The sequence below is a fragment of the Artemia sp. Qi Xiang Cuo genome, chromosome 4 (assembly GCF_049724085.1).
Source record: "Artemia sp. Qi Xiang Cuo chromosome 4, ASM4972408v1, whole genome shotgun sequence".
Lineage (NCBI taxonomy): Eukaryota > Metazoa > Arthropoda > Branchiopoda > Anostraca > Artemiidae > Artemia > Artemia sp. Qi Xiang Cuo.
Genome location: NC_142797.1, coordinates 59,912,484 through 59,933,634, shown reverse-complemented (window position 1 = coordinate 59,933,634; position 21,151 = coordinate 59,912,484). Strand labels below are relative to the sequence as shown.

Here is a 21,151-nt window from a genome sequence, read left to right as displayed (position 1 = left end):
GATTAAAACCATTTTGTAGTTTTTGAAATTGTTTCTTTATTAAAATAAAGCTGAGGGCGCAGTTAATAAATGACAATAAATTTAATGAAAAATTGATTAATAAGTAAAATAAACTAAAGAAATAATTCAAACTGATTATGAAATAATAACAATTGAAATAATTAAATAACAATTAGAATAATCAAATTAAAAAAATTAATAATAATTAGGTAATTTAAATAATCAATTAAAAATAAATAAATTAATTAGTAGATTAAAAATAATCTGTTAATAATTAAAAATATCGTTCAAATATGGCCTAAAAATTTTTTGGGAGAAAGGGGAGCGCTAATGAAGATTTTGTCGCGGGCGCAAGTGAGACCAGAACTGCCCCTGACCCTCTATACTCTTTATATACCTTTTTATTATATACCCCCTTTTTTATTTATCTTTTGTTTGTGGTCACAGTTAACTACACAATAATTGAGGACTACTTCATCTACAAAATGTTACAACAGACCTCGCAATTTAACTGTCGTAGATTTCCCAAGCAGAAATGCTCTATTGAAACAACAAATATTTTAATCCGTGCCAGTTGCGTACCTCAAACAATTTAAGAAACTGTTCTTAAATTTAAATGTTTTGAATTGCTATACTTCAGATATTTGGGGCAATAAATCGATCTTAATTTATCGATTATGTAACAAGAACACTGTATAGTTTTCTAAAGTTTATAAAGTTTTAATAAAAAATGAAATTTTAAAATTAAATCTTCAACGAGACGCGTTGCCAAACTTCAGGCTTTGCCATATTCATAAGCCGAAAAGTCAAAATTCAAATATTTTAAACACATAATTAGGGCATGGGTTACCAAAAATAATTTTTGTGTGAAGACTGAATATAAGATTAGTGTGTCAGCCATAGTTTTATTTTACTTTTTTTTTTTTTAATTCAGCCTAGAAAATATGATTATAACAGAAGTATGCGATTTATTCAAATTGTAAACTACTGCATGACCCTAGATGAAAATGTTGCATAATAAAGCATATTTTCAGCTGAAATTTACGGGACCTGGGGATCGGTTCTAGCTTTTACTAGGTGGACGATATGGTTTAATACCTATCCTATAATAAAATACCTCGGAACTATAACAGTAGAAATGGGGGTACCAGCGCAATCCCTCACCCCTGCTGCCACCTACAACTTTTTTTAACACCATATATTGGCACGAGAACCACGTGGTTTATGGTTTTTTGTCAATGAGAATTTGAAAAACAGGAATTTTGTCCCATTTATGTATCTTTTCTTGGATGGTTATGTGTGTGGGTTGAGTTATTTGATGTTTTTCATGGATGTTTAATTGTTTTTGTCAGTGAGAATTTGAAAAAAACAGGGACTTTGTCACATTTATGGATGTCAACAGCAATTCATGTCTGTTTTATGGTTTTCTCAGTGAGAATGAAAAACAATGAATTTTCTCACATTTATGGTTGTTTTCATGGATGGTCTTGTGTTTTTTTTGATTTATATGATGTTTTTCTAGGATGTCAACATCAAATTTTGGATGTTAAATGGTTTTTGTGAGTGAGAATTTGAAAAACAGGAATTTTCTCACATTTATGTCTGTTTTCATGGGTGGTTAAGTGTGTTGGTCGATTTATTTGATGTGTTTCATGTCTGCTTTATGGATGATCCAGAAATAGTATTTGTTATTGTTGTTCAAGTCAAATTTTATGAGTTTCACGGAAACAGTTAGATCACATGTTTCCTTGTCAGCCAATCAGCGGGCTTGTTTACATAGTAGCGGTGGAGAGAATATAAGAAAAGTATTTTTGTTATAGCTTTATTAGTCTGTCAATAGAATTCAAAGGAGTGAGAAGAAGAACAGTTTGACTTTACTTATTTGGATATATATTTGTGTTGATGGCGATGAGTGGAATGTTTACCCTATTAGAAGTTGATAGTGGAGTTGATGATAATAATACAAGAGCACCAAGCATTGCATTGGAAATTATGAAAGGTTCACGTCTTTGTTTGGAATGGGATGCAGTATATGCAAGATATGTGATATCCTTGAGCAAATTTAAAAAGGAGGATCAATTATGTTTTGCCGCTAAAGTTGATATAGCACATGTGAATAGACTTCAATGTGCTTTAAGTGCATTAGTGAAACATATTGAAGACAATAAACTCTATCGCTAATTGTACATGCTCTATATAATTGATATTGTTGTTGTTGTAATTATTCAATAAAATTGTTTCGAAATCGAAAATGTTCTCTTTCTTTTCTGGTTAAGAGCTAACGAATCATGGTCAGTCTAGAGTCAGCAGTCGTAGTGAAAGGATTGAAAAATTAATAAATTTGAGAAAGAGTGACTTAGATCAAATCGAGTGTTTATGGAAAAACATTTGATTTTGGATTATGTTTTTCTCGGGTTATCACTTCAACGCAGTATATTCACATGTCGAGGGACAATTGAAAATATAATGAGGAGTGATTCCCCCCCATTGGACTATTGTATGAAGCTTTTAAATTGCGATTCAAATGCTTATAGTCAATTTATTGATATATTAATTGAAACAAAGCAGAATCACATTGTGGATATACTTTTGAAAATATTGCCAATGGATTCAATGTAGATGGCTCCCCCCATCATTCGAAAGAGGTAACGTCACAGAGCTACTCCTCTCTCCCACCATTTCCCTCTCATTGAATTTATCGAACGAAGAGGATCAGTTTCGTTTTAGCAGTGAGTGAGTTGACATCGGAAACCGAAAACTGTTATATATATTTCAATTTTGAATGTACACTCTTGGAATTTTGAATCAATTTGATAATTGTAAAATTATTGATGACTATATTGAAAAGTGTAAATTATGTAATCCTTGTAAATTACATAGAGACTATGCAGTACAAATTAAAGGATGTAATTCATGTCTTGAGGAGGTGTGTGACTCACATCCTAGAGGGCACCTGTGCTCCAATTGTCACAACGATAAATGTGATCAGTGGGAGAATACTTACCCCGCTATGATTGGAAAGAATCCCAAACGTGATTTTAGTTTATTTCTACGAGATTGGTATCGTCGTGGATTTAAATTATTCTGGGAAGAGGAATCTGGTCTAAGATTCAACTGTTGGGGTAACAAGAGAATTTGGTTTTTACGTCATCGTTGTGATGACACCACCTACTATGACTATAAACCAAGTGATTTTTATGTGGCAGTTACCAAATGTGATTCACCATTTGAAAACATTGTATGTGATATTGCCTCAAATAGACAGATTGAAACTCGTGAATTTCATAATATGAATGCAAATAGTATCATTGACTATACAAAGAGATATGACAAGAGTGAAGTTACATTGTACTGTAGAAAATGTGACCCTGACTTTGCACTCAATCAAGATCAATATACAGTGAATCCAAATGATTTATCGGCATTAGTGGTTCACGACAGTTGCCTATACATCGAAGATGAAGAAATATAAAGTGAATATTTAAATATAGTGTTGTATATATTTTCATTTTATTAATAAACCAATTCACATAAATTTTTTAGATTCTTTACTCCTAGGTCAGTGAAATAGATAGTGGATATTCCAGGGGGTATAATTTACACTAGACATTCGTTCATGCGTTGATTGTTATTGAAGATGTGAAGAAACTTGCTTTTAAGTATTTCCGGGACAATGGAATATAAAATATAGTAGTGTATGGAAGCCGCAGATTTTAGTCATTAGATCCTGAACTCTCTTCTGATTTTGAATAATAGTTTTCTCAGTGCTCTCGGGGTAGGTGCTGATGAGTGGCACACAGAATATATATGCTATACCAAGAGGAACAACTAATTCAATCATCTTTATTGGCCGAAAGATGAAAAGCCCCTGACAAGTCAACACGGTTGACGAACTGTTCATAACAATAATTAAGACATTGTTAACATATTGAATTTTTCCAAGAAAGTCCGAGGGTAGACAATAGGATTTGTATTGGGACATGTAGGGGTCTATATTAAATACATTGATTATTTGACTGGTGTTCATGGCGCCAAGTATAGTAGAACACTGCCTTCGGGAGTGATTTACCAATAGGTTTCATCTTGATTTAGTGAGATTAGTGCAATACTCTCAGCCAATGGGTCGGCAAATGTACACTCTAAACGCACACTCCCCGTACGTACTATACTCATATCCTGTGTACCCGACAAATCCAATACAATGATACCATGTGTTTTAGCAAACATATCTTCGGTTATACCATTTTCAAATAGTTGAGAGTCATGATCTAGGGTTTGCATGGTCAACTCGTACAATGTTCTATAGGATTTATCAAAAGATAGATTGTAGAGTGGGATGCCGTTTACTTTGCACGCAAGAGATGAAAGTCCAAACATTTCGAATTTATGTGGACATTCTGTCCATGATCCAATTGCACTGGCACTTTTTACAAATGCCAAAGCCAATTTCGAGGGGATTTCACCATTGATAAAGGATGAATCGGTGAAGGTGCGGGAGCCCATTGCAATATGGTGCTGATTGGTGATTGTATGAGGAACAAGTAGTTTAATATTGTTGCCATTGGCTCTCAGTTTTTCCACGGCCAAAGCAACAGAACTCATGACCTGTTGTTTGCGTACATGAAGTATTGCCGAGGTGAGGGAAAGACTTACATCAGGATTGGCAGCAAGTTTTTTTCTCAATATGAAATTAGAGGGTGCAAGCGTTAATTTTATATCCACTTGAACATTGGGCGGCATTCATTGGTGTATATTAAATATTTCATGTTATATTTTTCCAACTATATGTAATTCACTAGTTTTAGCATTTTTAATTGCATCTGTACTATCAGTATTAGTAATATATTCATAACCATTGTAGGTGCCTCTCAATTCCATGTGTGACTAGGGTGTCATCAGCATGAATTGCATATAGTTTGTTTAATTTGAGAGATTGTTGTTTGTGCTCACCAGTGTACCATTGATGTAGACACTGATTTGACGAAAAAAATTACGCAATATACAATTTTCATAGGATATTCCATCGGCACGAATCGGCATTGTATTATCGGATTTCCGGACTTTCATTTGCAAATCTATAAATGTTCAAGACATGTCCATAAAGTAGTCTTCATTAGAATAAATTTGAAAGTGGATATTATCGGAGAGGGGTTGTTGTGGATAAAATTGTTCATAGTATCCATGCTTGACACTCACATCAACATTTTCAGCATTGAATAGATTCAATGAAGTGGTGATTGAAGGTTGAGAATCCTTATGCGGTAGGTAGGACATTTTAGGAGAAGAAATCTAGTTTCGATCTGACAATTTTCTTCCTGGGACTTCTTCTTCTTCTACTGTTTATAGCACTTGTCGGCTTTTTCCTTCTTTTCTTTGACAAGAGGGATGATGTCTTTCGTTTCCGACCTGAGTGGAGACTGATGAGGGTTGCAATGTTTCTTGACCTTTTTAAGCCTTTACCATTTTGTTTTAATCTCTCGCCAAGGGTTCGCGCACTGGACCTAAGATTTTCCGAAGCACTTTTTTTAAAATCCTTGCCAGAACCCCAATTGTATAGTTTAGAGGATGCAAAATCTGTCGCAGTTGGTACAAGATATTTTCTAGCCAGTGGTAGTGAAGAGCGAAACAGCTTAGCAAACCAAATGCCAAGACCATAGCCAGACATTGACGAGCGACCTTTGTAGTAGTTCTTTCCATGGCCCTGTTGTATTGAGACAAGAGTATTAACATAGCAGTCAATATCAGGATCTGTGAATACCAGTTTTTTATTAGAAATCTTGCTGTTGAACGATGGGTCAAAAATGGCATGTAATCACAGCCAAACCTTTTGAAATTGCTATGGGATCACCCAATTCGGTTCTTAGTGTTAACTGACAGAGTTCCAAATAGGAAGTGTTTACGGGGATATACTGAAGATGCTTTATATTGTAGTGATGAATATGTTCTTGATTGGTTTTTCGTTCAAGAACTCGTAGGAGGGGAACATTTGAATTACCAACTCGAGATGTTTCCACAAATGAAGCGTAGAGAAATATACAGGTGTCAGTGGAGAAGGCAGGCGGGTAGTCAGCAAAAATGAAATTAGTGTTTCCGGCACTTTTACCATTGATTATATTGAGCTTAAAGCCAAGAACATCCTTTAGATTATCATTGAGAATAATCTTTTCACAGGCAATGGGTAAACTAATGTAGATCTTATCCTCCTCTTTTGAATAATTGAAATGAAAAGCCCCTTTTTTACGAGCGGAAATTCTTTTATTAATAGAACAACATAAATCATTCATACAGGTGAGTTCCTCGTAGGGTAATTCAATATATGGTTAATCCAGCCAATTGATTTTTTGAATTTGTTCTTGATCACCTGTTGGTGGCGGCGGCCAATCATAGGGTCTAATTTTATTTCATATTTACGATCCTTTCTCAGGATGTCGTAGGTATTTTTGAGAATACAGTCGACAAGAGCCACTTCATACTTTCTATTGCGGTCGAATTTGACGGTGGGGGAGAGTTTCGTCCAAAAATCACTTGTTCTATTCCAGTCATTGTAGAGAGGATCAGAAACATTGGACATGAAGGTCACATAGAAATCATTGGGTATTGTCAATTTCTTCAGCACTGACCCAAGAATCGAAATCTGAGTTGTATCCTAGCCTGCGAACAAGCAACTGTCTCTTGCCATGGCGTGTACGACTCTTTAATATCTTCTCAATTTGATACATTTCACTAGTGTTTCTAACTTTCTGTCATTCATATTCATAAAAACCGCCGAGAATCTCATCATCTTTGGTGTCTCGCAGTCTATATGTCGTGGTCTCGGTGTCTAGAATTTTGGACACTTTAAAAAGTTCAGTGCTCCATAAATAATTCCCTTTTTCAAAAATATTGCTGGTTCTATTAATTCGAACAGTATCCCCAACATTGAATTTCTTCTTCTTTTTCTTCTTCTCATTGCCATTGGAGTATTGCTTTAGAAAAGCATCAAATGAATTTTCATTGTAGTGAACATCCGTTGGTGTAGAGTTGGACAGAGATCGATGGGGTCGTTGATTATAAATCAACATGGTTTTATCTAAATCATGAATAAAAGCCGGTGTATTTTTCAGGGTACAATATCTTGAAATCAATAGACGAATCGTTCTTATTAATCGTTCAGCCAATGCAGCCTTCATCGGACTGTGACTATGATAAAGTGTTGTATTATATTTCAAAAGAACCTTTTGCACATGGGGATTAACAAATTCACTGCCACGATCCGATTGAATTTTTCTATACGAATCCTATTCTAGAATACTTTCAATGGCCCGAGTAACTTCAACACCTCTCTTTGATCGAAGTGGAATGGCATATGCATAGCGACTAAAGACACTGATTGCCATCAGAATATATTTGTATGGCGCATTGTGACATTGTTGAAGTGCGTCTAAAGTTAAAAGATCCATTTGCATTATATGCAGAGGGAAAAAGGCTTTAGTTTGTCGATATTGTTTACTGCGAAGCCTGTGATTCCGATGCAGTGTGTAACTCGGTTCATTTTCTAGATACTCTTTTGCATTTTTCAATGTGGTGGTGCCGGAGACAGCTTTGGAAAGCGTTTTGGGAGAACTTAAACTTCCCGCTTCGCCAATATTTTCATAGACACCTTTCAAAACTTCATCCATTTTGAGCGTAAAGACGTAGTGTAATGTCCACTCCTCTTTTGCACACTGGTGGGTGAATCAATTCGTCCTCATTTTTGAAGAGCAGCCACAGGTGATGTAAAATCATTGCTTCTGCTGATAGTATCTTCAAATATTGAATCTTCTTCTTTTTTAAATGGTGCTGTTGATGGTGGACTATATTCTCTTAGTTTCTTTAGAATTTGCTTATTGCCAATAAGACTTTTGGGAAAGTTTGATATATGCAGAAAGGTGTATAGATTATTGTCAAAGGATATAAGTCCTTTACGATTCGTCACCATATCGCAAATTAAATCAATTAGATTATAACTTTTCCATTTTATTATTTTTTGCGTTACTGTGCACTTTACTAGAACTTGATCACTAGTTTCAAACAAGAGAGAAGATAATATTCTTTTAATCTGTTTTCGATAGGTCAATGGCAATAGGTTTCAAATTTTCAATACAATCGAATTCAATTCCTTCTCATTTGATTGCACTGCAGATTCTGGAGGATATGTTTCCTGTTTAGAGGGATCAGTGACGGGTCTCTCACGATAAGGTTTATGTTTGTCCACACGTCGCAATACATCTTGAAGTAAAAGCAGTTTTTTGTCGTCGGCAATATTCTCATCGTTAATAAATTTGCTTAGATTGTCCTCAAAATGTTCAACGGGCGAGAGGACAAGTTCAAATGGTGTCAATTTAGATTGTTTTGCTATTCTCTCTCACTATATAAAACTGTTTATAAGTCTTTAAATTATTAGTAGTAAAATTGTTAAAAAGGTAGCGCTTGCTTGAAGGATCCGGTGTCTTTTAAATTTTTTTCCTTTTTTTGAAAAGAACCTGCGAGGTACCTGGACCGCTTTTTGGGTGTCTGCTTTCTAAAAACAAATTACCGTTTTACATTGACCGAACTTAAAATTAAAAAACGTTCGAATATTAGATTAACGAAATCGTTGTAAACACTAATTTTGAGCATGGCCTTCCTAAGAAGTGGTTTTGACGTGCTTAAAGTGGAAAACAGATGTAGTTGTTCGTGTAGTTTCTTCAGTGTCATAATGGTTACTAATAGCCTTTTCATCTGTTCACGGGTAGATATACTGTCATTTAAGTTTTTAAAATGTAGGTGATTAGACGTAGATCATCAGGCGTGCTCTTATTAAGATCCAGGAAAATGTACCCTTCGGGCTTGCTAGTCTCCTGTGTTTACGCTTACAACATAATTTTTGGAGGGCGGGTTTATTTGTGCTTTTTTCTTTTTTTTAGCTCGATAGATTCACCAACGACTCGATAGATAATATAGACAGTGCAATTCAAAGCAAGGGTTCTCATGCATTTGCTCTGATGAAACAGATTGTGTAGAACGAGGGTAACGGAAATGTGTTCATGATTGGAGAGAACTGTGAACAGTTGTAGAATTTCCTGTGAGAACTGTTCAATGAATTCAGCCAAATCGTCAATAATTAGCCAAGTGTTCGGTTCGATACTATTGAAAACATCAAGTCACCTTATGAATTGTATTGGTTTGGATGTGGCAATAGCCTTTATTTGATCATATGACTCCTTCCAAATACTATAGCAATAGTAGATTTTTTTCGGTTTCTACAAAAACATTTTATCGCAATTTTTAATTATTTTAGCTAAAAGCATTGTTTTCACCGACATTGACGGGCCACACAGAAACGATCTGAAGGGTTTTTTAAATTGATACATGCTGCTGTTGGGGGCAACAGTCGGAATAAAACTAACTGTAAATCATATGTACTCAATGAATAAGTAGCAATAATTTCCCCCATAGATCTATCTATTCAAGAACAAAAAAAAAAACAATATTTCATGGCAGCATTTATTTCGACACTGCATGAAAACAAATATTTGCAGTCAACATGAACTGCACAACGATAAAAATAATAACACTTGTTCAACAAGAACAATTGGCAAAATTTCTCCCATGGTCAAAATGAAAACTCTATTTGTTCAACATGAACACAGGGCAATGATAACACTTTATCAATAAGCATTATTTGTCTTTAAAAACACTTTTCTGTACAACACTTTATGTACAATAAAAAAAAAACACTTTTTTGTCCATCATCAACTTAAACACTTTTATGTACAACACTTTTTTTTTGTCAACTTAAACACTTTTCTATACAACACTTTCTATACAACAGAAAATACACACACACTTGGAAATTGCTAGTAGCACAGTTGAACTTGATTACGGTGAATTTAAAGGTGTGGGGTCCCCCCACCCCCCGGGGGCCGCGGGGCCGAAGGCCGGCCGGCCTCGGACGGGACCCCCCCCCCCTGGGCGGCCGCGGGAAGGGTCCCCCCCCCCTACCCCCGGGAGCGACGATGGAAAAAAACTATTCGTAGTCACTGCTACGGGTTAGTTGAGGTTGAGTTAGTGGTGATGGTTAGTGCTTGGGCTAGATGAACAGGTTGAGTTAAGGAGGTTAGATTGTCACATTAGGTTAATTTATCCAGACCAAGTTGAATGCGATAGTCAATGCATTCCACTCGGTCTGAAATACGGTAGTGGCCGTGGGGTAGGACAGTCACACCATTCTCGAGCACATAGACCTTGTCAGATATACACGACATTGCATTCTTTTCCACTCTCACAGTATAATTTCTATACTGTAGAGAGCGAATTGCAAGCACTTGTGCTCTCGGCACTAGGATACTTTCTACACAGTCTCTGTACACGCTCATGTTTAAATTGATCTTTACAAAATTTGTAGGCACCCCTTTACACGCCTTCTTTTCATCCCCACTATGAGTTTCAACGCAATAGACTTTGGGGCCCGGGAACACCCCCCAGGATATCAAATCACTCACCGTCTCTGATTTCAACATTAATAATTGGTTGGGGGCTTGACGTTTCACCAGCTTAGGTGAGAGGGATGGATTCCAGCTGGTAAAATGCATCAGCGAGCTGATTTGCACCCCCTTTTCTAAATCACCCAATAAATCCAAATCTTCACTCTCATTTGCCTTTAGCAGCAGAGAATCTGTGTCACCATCGTAAGCTTGAACCTCCCCCTCCTGTGGCCATTGCACCTTGCACACATTGTAAAAGCATGACAACATGAGATTTTTTGAAATTTCTAGTACTGAACTACCACCTCCGATACTCTTGTTCAGTACTACGTTTCACTTTCGCCTGTGTAAACGAACCATGCAGGCTTCTATGCTCGTAAATGATGTAAAAGTGGGATCGGCACTAATTCGTGCCCACTCTGGAGGGTGAGTCACAACATCACATTGAGATCTATTACGAACGCTTTTCCACATTTTGCCAAACGCTGAATTTAGAATAAGCTTATTCATTTCCTTCTCCACCTTTGAATTTGCCTTAGAGCGTTTATCGACAAAGGTGTCGATAAACGTTTTCAAGTAGGGTCGCTGATTGAACTGTAGGACACTATCTATTTGAGTGATTTTGAAATCGTTGCTCACCCTCCTGTGCAAAAGCACATGGTGAACAAAAATATTCACCTTAGGATTAAAATGAGCAATCAGTTTCTTTTTGGAGAGAGTACAGCGAATCCCCAAATCCTCAACCAATGACTAATTATAGGGGCTCAGAGAGTCCCTGCTCACGGACCGATTGATACAGGGAAAGACAAAATCTTTGACTGAGTCGTGAAGCGCCAGCGGAATGTGACCGTCAACTTCAAAGAACCATCCTTGTGGCCCATTGTCCTCGACGGTGGTAATGTCGGGGAACTCACAAGGATTCTCAAGAAATTGATAGTTCCCACACGTCAAAGAGTAGTGGGACATTGCCGAGGGGTACAATGAGTTCATGTTCAAGAACACTGCATTTGACTTTGCACCGGTGCTTTATCCGATCGGATCGGTTGATAAGAGGCGGTCCCCATGAAAAACATACCCACCCCTCAATGAACACTCTAAAAAAAGGTGTTGATATACGTCGGTGATTATACCGATTTCCTCCCAGCTAATTTTTAAAATTAAATACATCACTAAAGTGGGTGTGGAAAAATAGTAGCCTATATCTAACCCGAACTCTGAATAGATCTGGTCTGTGTTCTTACAGATTATATCTAACAGAGTTAGAACGTCACTGGCCAAGTACAGTCTACAATAATCCCACCCATTTTTAAAACCCCCCTTGGACCAAACCTTCTTGGCAAACTCCTACTCCGCGGCTGTGCATTCACTGTTGGTCAGTGAATTGTAAAAAGCTTCAATTGGAGGTAGTTTCTCCTCACTTAATCGTGCGCCAGAACAGTAATAGTCGTATGCGTATATACCTTTGCAGGTCAACAGGTCATATATTTCACTGTCTGGAAAGTGCTGTTTAAGCAAGGGAAAGCTATCAAAATTGTCGCTTTTTTGCACTTGAATCAATTGACTTAATGCCTTGGGGAAAAAACTAAAAGAATCTAAAAACCTAATTTTATTCCAACACATATGCCCATTATCCACTACCTGCCATTTCAGTTCGAGAAGCAATAACTTCTCAGCTGATTTGGGAATTATGTTTTAGATAAATTAACTATTTACCCATGGACAATCTACTCCCCCTCACTCCCTATGCATACGTGCCAGTGCCGGTAAAATAAATTTTAAATCATAATTGGAATTATGAATAAAAACAGGGGTAAAAAACTGCTGGCTAACATTTAAATTACACGATTGATGCGCATCCCCTCTAAAATTACTACAACCCCGAGGATATTTCCAGCCACAAATGGTCATGATCTCTGACTTTCCCCCTCCCCCCTCTTTGCCTTTTAGTCCCCTTCTCCACCTCTGAAAACTCTCCCATACAAACCCGACCTATTTTTTGATTTTTAAACGCGAGACGATCCTCTGCAGACAACACCCATGGATAATATGTATTTCTCAAATAAGAAATAACACCATGAGCCGTGCCAATCAGTTTAGTCAGTACCTTGACCATGCACTCGGGTCCCTCATCCAATGTTTCAACTATTTCTAACAATCGCATGGTGTTAGAACTGTCTCTTTGTGCGTGGGCGTAGGACACTGCAATAGCCAGATGTTCTTTGACTCGGTTTGGAAATTGTGGGTCATTCACCCCCATCAGCTTAGCCTCACAATCTAAAGATATTTTGTTGCACTGGAGAGGGGTATTTTGAAAATTTTTGAAACGTAGAAAGGCCCTATCCCCTGAAACCGTTTTCACTGTCTGGTATCCATGCCGTCTACAATGCCTCATATGACCCCATAGTTTCATATCACCACGGACTTGTGAGAAGCATGTTGGACAGTAGAAACGTACCCCTAGATCCCTACCACCCCCCAGAACTCTACTAATGTCAGTGATAGGGTTAAAATGACCGATTGTGTTCGGTTGACTAGGTGGGGTGTATAACAACCAAACCCAGTGTTTAACCAAATCAACTGAGGGACCCCTTACTGGGAAAACCACCCCCTTCTTTTTTAAACGAACCCCATCTTCAAATTCTGTTTCGTATTGTACCACAGTAACGCCGATATTTAAATGAGCATTAGCTCTTTCAAACATGTCAATATATCGAAGCGTTACTGGGTATTTCCCCTCTAAGCATGAGAAATCTACAATGGGGAAATCGGCCCGTTCCTTCCCATGTACAGCCCAGTAATCTAAATTCTTCTTGGTAGCGTCCCGAGTTAGAGGCTCGAATGCTGATATGAGGAAAGCATATCGGAAACACTTTTGACCTGTTTCAAAACAGATCCGCTGGACACCTTTACAACCTTCTAGATCTGGATTATATTTTAAAACTGTATCCCTTTCATACCCCCCACCTGTCCCACAGCTTAAAATAAAATCTTTATTAAATTTACATATATTTACAATTAAATTTTCAAAAAAAAGAATTAAAGAGCCACTACCGTTTTCATTAAAGTTCTCGAGATGCGTTATAATTTGATCCACCCAATCTATGAAAACACCCTCAAAATTTTCTAAATTTGAATAAACCAAACGCATCTCGGAATGTACATAATGATAGTAAACTTCACTTTTTCCCTCATTTAAATAAAACACTTTTAAAACAACGGAAACCTTAATTGAATCCCTCCCCCACAACTGAATTTGATTCTCCAGAAGTGCACAAATTTTGTCTACATATGCATGTACAATCTCTATAGGGTCATAAACAAATTTTCCCCCCATTAGTGTATTAAAGGGATCACCAAACGTTGCAGTGAAAACAACTATATTATTTAAAATTCTGTTGGACAGCTGAAAGTCTGGGAGAGTTGTACCCCCTCCCCCTCTTGTATATTACCCCCTCCCCCAAGCTGTGCAATAATAGGGCTCTGGGAAGCCGCTTCATTCGATTGAAGTGGGGAAATGTTCATGTAATCTGAGGGGGAAGGGTTTCCCCTCAATTCACCGACAAAATCATCCAAAAGCTGCATAGTATATGGGCTTAGCAATGCTAACTCTGAATCTGAATTATCTACATTACTCTGCTCAACTGTGCTACTATCAACATTTAAAAAAAAATCACTCAACAGATCATCAATGTTAAAGGATATTTCTAGGGAATTACCATGCCATTCATTGATAGTAGATGCTTCTTTATTGTAAATCCCCATAGGCACTTCCTCTTCTTCTCCAACTTACGAGCAGGGGGGAGATGGTGAGTATGGACCCAGGACAACCTACAAATGAAAAATATCTTATTTTCAAAGTGTTCAAATCATCCCCTACTGTTTAAAATTTCGATTATTATTGACGTATGTTTAAAAACTTACTTAGTAGTAGTATTGGTAGTATTAGCATTATGCACATAGTATCATATGTTTATTTCACTGTTCCCCCCCTCACCTATAGATATTCTGAAAGTTCAAATTTCCAACTTAATATATGATATTTACAATCTAAAACGTCGCTTTACATAGAATTGACATTTTGATTTTGTTCAAACAACTCCACCCCTTCTCCCGTTCCCCTCTTAAACCCCCCCCCCCCCAGCGCTGGTTATCACGGTGCGTCCCCTTGGCGCTCCCCGCAGTGCTTCCCGAGCCCTTCATAGACTCCGAGCCAGCCCCACCTTAATATAAGATATTTACAATCTAAAACATGACATAATAGGTTTTGATTTTGTTCAAACAATTCCTCCAAAAAAAATTTCATACTCGTATTAATACTCTTTATCTGCTTTGGAAAAAAAAACATGTATTGAAAAGGATCGCCATCTCCTGTCATGATACATAACTCATTCAGATATACAGTTTTTTTTTAATATTTTTATAGGCATTGCTCACCATTCGAGTGTATCGAGAAATATTTTACAAAAAACTACAACTACCTTACTAAAGTGTCTTTTTTGGCCTAGATAATCTAATATAGCAAAAAAGCGAATACATGAACTAGCCATGATTCAATAGTGGGGCCATTATATTTCCTTTGGGGAGAAAAAATCTTTCAATATTCCCGCTGAGATATACTTTTTCGCAGTGTTCGAAAATGTTGCATGTAGAAAATGCATATAAAAGTTGGAAGAAATTGATAAATATTTCTATATGAAAGGTAGGAAAAAAATGTTTACATTTGCATATCCCGGCTGCACTTGGGCATCCGAAGGATCAGATAGTGCATGCTGGATGGCCACTTCCTGACCTTGCATAAGTGGGGCAGCTCTTGAAGGCCCAGGCAACGTATGATGGAAGTTGGACGGGTCGGTGGCGTTATATTCTTGTACAGATGATTGCACTTGTTTTGGAGGCTTCGGCCAGCTACCATATTGCCGGACAGTAGCCTTCGCATGGCCCGCATTATTAACCCTCGCTTTCTTATTGGGTGGAGGCGATTGGCATTCTTCATATTTGGCCTTAAAAAGAAGAGGAAAAATTAGCATCTAAATAATTTGCCCCTTTTTTACAGAAAGAAAGTTATTAACTACAATTTTTTTTAAAAAGGTATTGCATTTTAGTAAAGCAAAAAACCCATATTCTCTCCCCCCTAAATTTAGGAAAATTAACCCACCCTAAGGCTACCCTCTCATTGAGTTAATCATGTGTTTTATTCAAGCGAAAGCCATATCTTACTACCTTTTATTCAAATGTTATAGCTAAAATCACTAAATGATGAAGAAGCAATTAAGGTAAGAAACAATTATCTTTTCTATTTTGTCACTATTAAAAGTGCTAACCCCCTCCCCAGCAAAAAGTCCTGGATTCACGCTCCCCTCCCGGGAATATAAAAGAAACTTTATCGAAAGAAAGCTTGAAAATAATCTGTTTCTCTTCTCCAAAATAGCACATTGCGTCTGCGCCTAATTATTAGAATTGCCTCAAAGTGTTTTAATTTTGACGGAGAAACAGTTCCTTTTGACTCTGGCTGCTGCGTTCGTAAACACAGAAGGGAAAGGGTGACAGCTAATTACAGGCCTTGCACCGGAGAGCCTTGTGTCAAACCAGAGTGGGCTAATAACAACAGTGACGGAAGTCAATGGTCGCTTTTAGCTAGGATATAGAACACTTAAAATTGCATAAATTTAACCAAATGATAATTATTTCTTTTTGCGAGAATTTTGTTGTAAAACAGTGAGGGGGGGGTTCGGTTTTGAGGGTAAAAGACTATATTTTTTGTATTTAATTTTGACGGAGAAACAGTTCCGTGTGAGATGGTATGCTGCGTTAGTAATCACAGAGTGAAATAGATGACATCTAATTTTACCATCTTTTAGAGAAGTATGAAAGAAACAGGTTAGGTTAATAACAACAGTGACTGAAGTCAATGGTCGCTTTTAGTGAGGATATAGAACACTTAAAATTGCATAAATTTAACGAAAGAAAATTATTTCTTTTTACTAGAATTAAGGTCATAAACAGAGGGGGAAGGAAGGATGGGGTTTATGTAACGAAAAAAGAGCGTATTTTACACTTTTTATCGAGTATAAACATCATATAGGGACGTTTGTATAGGGGGGGGGGGATGGGGGGGGTTACCCGAATATAGTAGAGGGTAACCACGGAAAACAATTTTATTCTGAAAATAAAAAATGAAAACAGAACTTACATTGCTAATTGTGGCTGCCAAGGCTTCAAGTTCATCAATAATTTCATGTGTTCTATCCATTGTGTTCTGGAACTTTCTGATAATTTAATCACGGTGCATGCCCATTATATACGAAATCTCAAGGGCGAATTGTTATGTAACGGGGAAAACATATGTAACAAGCCCTCTGATCGGCTGAGAAGGGGGATGTATCCGACTCGCTGATTGGCTGAGAAGAAAACACGTGATCTGTTTCCGGGAAAGTCATAACATTGCCTAGAGCAACAACAACAAATACTATTTCTGGACACCATGACATTCATCCCTAGCATGCACTTGTCCAAAACAACAATAATAAATAAATCCCTCAGGCCTAAAGATTAAAGAAACCATAATGTTTCTTAATTCCCCCACTCGTGAATCAATAATTTCCCCTAGCGATTATGTAAATCGAGTTTACAGGCTAGGTTCACCTAAAGATCAAAGAAGCCATGTTTGTTTCTTAATTCCCCCCTCGTGAATCAATAATTTCCCCTAGCGATTATGTAAATCCAAGTGAGAAAATTCCTGTTTTTTCATTCTCACTGAGAAAACCATATAACAGACATGAATTGCTGTTGACATCCATAAATGTGACAAAGTTCCTGTTTTTCAAATTCTCACTGACAAAAACCATTAAACATCCATGAAAAACATCAAATAAATCAACCAACACACATAACCATCCAAGAAAACATACATAAATGTGACAAAATTCCTGTTTTTCAAATTCTCATTGACAAAAAACCATAAACCACGTGGTTCTCGTGCCAATATATGGTGTTAAAAAAAGTTGTAGGTGGCAGCAGGGGTGAGGGATTGCGCTGGTACCCCCATTTCTACTTATAACATCGACAATTTTCGAAGCCCCATTTAGCCTACCGCCAATGGCTAAGGAGAGCTTTGTCTTAAGTCAACATTAGAGCAGTTTCCAAAATGACGTATGTTTTAAGAAACCGTTGTTGACATGACCTTAAATTGAGAATAAAACTGAAGTTTCCCAGACTGTCTAGATCTTAACTGCCCTTTGCCCCTGAATGAATGAGAAAGGAGAAAGATGTGACGGAGACCATTTTATTTTGTAAAAGAAAAACTTGTCTTTTATTTTAAGAAATTGAAAAAATGGCCTGGTTTTCGTAACATCGATTTCAAGCATAGTGTTAGAACTTCAAGCCCAACAATTCAAATGAAACACGTAGCCCAATTTTTCATCAGATTCATTGCTTAAGGTTACTATAGAAAAAATTATATAGGTGAAATAAGGTAAAACAATATTTGGAAAACATTCTGTATTAATGTTTTCAAACAAAGTGTTAGAACTTCAAACCCAAAAATTCAATTGAAATACGAACCAATTTTTTCATTAGATTCACTGCTTAAAGTTACGGCAGAAAAAATGATATAGGCGAAATAAGGCAAAACAATATTTGGAAAGCATTCTGAATTAATGTTTTCTTTTGTAAGTGTGTGTGCTAAAACTGAAACGTTCAGTACGTCTTGGCTTCTGATCAATTTTTTCAATAGCTAAATTTGAAGAATACTTGCATCAGAAAACCTATCATAGGCAGCGCAATAGAGCTGTCTAAGTAAAGAATGATGTTGGAACAATGTATTTTTGGTCGGTTTTAGACCAGGGCACTTCGTATCGAAGGAGTTGTCGTAGAAACTTCAAAAAGGGATCATTCGATTGGAAATTTAAAGGGCTTGTGCCCTTTTTAATAGCCGAAAATGATTGGGAGGCAACTAACACTCCTTCCACGCCCATCATTTCCCCAAGCACATCCAATCAAAATTTTGTGATAGCCTAACGTAGTTGAAAGATCTGGAAATTATGTCTTTGAGGAGGACACTCCCCCCATAGCCTTCAGGACAAGGGTTGGAAGTCATGCCCTTGGGGCATATAAGGTTTTTACAGACAGCGTTGTCGTAAAAACTTCGAAAAGGGCTCATTCGATTAAAAATTGGAAGGGTTTATGCCTTTTTTAATAGCCGAAAGTGATTGGAAGGCAACTTAACACCCTCTCACGCCCACCATTTCCCCAAACACATCCAATCATAATTTTGAGATAGCCATTTTGTTTAACGTAGTTGAAAGCTCTGGAAATCATGTCTTTGAGAATGACAAACCCCCCACACCCCTCAGAACAAGGGTTGTAAGTTATGCCCCAGGGGCATATAAGGTTTTTATAGAAACAGTTGTCGTAGAATCTTCAAAAAGGGTTCATTCGATTGAAAATTGAAAGGGCTAGTGTCCTTTTTAATAGTAGAAAGTTATTGGAGGGCAACTAAACCCCTCTCACGCCCACCATTTCCATAAACACATCATATGAAAATTTTGAGGTAGTCATTTTTTTCAACGTAGTTTAAAGTTCTGGAAATTAGGTCTTTGAGGATGATAACCCCCTCAGAGCCCTCTGGGTAAGGGTTGTAAGTTATGCCCTGGGGGCATATACGGTTTTTATAGAAAGTATTGACGTAGAAACTACAAAAGGGCTTATTCGATTGGAAATTGAAAGGGCTAGTGCGCTTTTTAATCAAACAGTTCGTGGTAACGAACTGAAGTAAGGAGCGATCCGGCTCAATAGTAACCGAAACTCTAAAAAACGGAATTTTGATACCAATAGATACATCAAAAGAATCAGATTTGTTTGCTGATTCAAATATACAAGTTTCATTAAGTTTAGTCTTACCCATCAAAGGTTAAGCGCCTGAGAAAATTTCCCTTATTTTCAAAAAAAGGGGGGGGGGCATCCCTTAAAAGTCATAGAACTTGACCGAAAATCACACCATCAGATTCAACGTACCAGAGAACCCTACTGTAGAAGTTTCAAGTTCCTATATGCAAAAATGTGCAGTTTTGCATCTTTTGCCAGAAGAAAGATCACGGATGTGTGTTTTTTTCCAAGGGGTGATCGTATCGACCCATTGGTAATAGAACCAATCGTAAGAGGGCTCATTCGAGTGGAAAATAAAAGTTCTAGTGCCCTTTTTAAGTGACCAAAAAAACTGGAGGGCAGCTAGGCCCCCTCCCACGCTCATTTTTTTCCCAAAGTCACTTGATCAAAATTTTGAGATAGCCATTTTCTTCAGCATAGTCGAAAAATCTAAAAACTATGTCTTTAAGGATAACTTAATCCCATACAGTCCCCAGGGGAAGGGCTGCAAGTTTCGAACTTTGCCCATTGTATACATATAGTATAGGTTATTGCGAAGTATACAGACATTTTCAGGGGGGGATTTTTTCTGGTGAGGGGACTGGGGTAGGGATTTACATGGGAGGATCTTTCCATGGAGGATTCTTTCTAGGGGGAAGGGAATTTTCCATGAAGGGGGTGCCGGATTTCCCAGCATTATTTAAAAAAACGATCAAAAATTAAATTTAAAAAAAAAACAAGTTTTCTCAGCTAAACGTAAGGAGCAACATTAAAATTAAAACGAACAGAAATCATTATGTATATTGGGGGGTTCGCCCTGTCGTCAATACCTTGGTTTTTACGCTAGAGTTTTTCTTAGTACTTTCAAAAGAGCTATTTATTCTAATTTAGCTGCCTTTGTGATTAAGGAGTCATTCTTAAAGAATTGGAAAAAAATTTGAACTTAGCGTAAAGAGCGAGGTATTGACTAGGGGGCGAACCCCCTAATATACGTAATAAAAATATACGAATATAAAAGTTCGATAGGTAAATTAATTCGTAAATTACGTTGAAATCTATCAAAGATAGATTTCAAAGAGAGAATATAGAATTATAGATTTCATATAGAAATCAGAAATTATTTAAGTTTTTAAGGAATAAATATGAGCATATGCATATTAAACTGACAATGCACATTTTTTTCAGTTAAGTAAAAATTATATTTTTGCTTTTAGAAAGGTTAGGGGTTTAGAACCCTACTCATATTAATTTCTGCTCGTTTTGAGTTTGACTCTGTTTTTTATTTTAATTTCTGCTTGTTTTGGGTTTTATTTATTTATTGATACTGATGTGTGGTAGTTGTATGTTTGGTAGATTATTTGATTCTAATTTTGTTCATTTTTGGTTTAATGGAGTTCTTTACTTTTTTTTGGAAAAACTTATTTTGTGGAAAGTTTTTTTTAATTAATATGAAGAAAGATGGATGGGTTTTGTGATTAAAAAATGTATGGCCTCGACGTAGTTTAAAGTATCTTCCAAGACTAATCTGTAAACTTCAGATTCTGCACATCCATACAATAGATCTTGTGATTTTTTTTTATAATAGAGACATTACATAGGGCTATTGAATAGAATTTTTTTTTTTTTAGAGAGAAAAAATAGCTGTAACCTAGTAAAGAGTTAACCACGACCCGTAGTAAACAAAAGCTTAAAAAATGCTATGAAAAAAAAACTGTCTTTCGATAAAAATTTCGCAGTTGCAGGTAACTCAGAGATGGTAACCATTATTTTGATTAATGTTATAATAAAATTTAATTACAAGAAAT

General features: G+C 36.8%; 1 protein-coding gene across 2 annotated transcripts in view; it reads right to left on the bottom strand.

Moving 5' to 3' along the window:
• Window positions 1-21,151, bottom strand: part of Nmdar1 (glutamate ionotropic receptor NMDA type subunit 1) — a 239,418-nt gene that overhangs the window by 214,283 nt on the left and 3,984 nt on the right. The gene's annotated exons all lie outside the window — the stretch shown is intronic.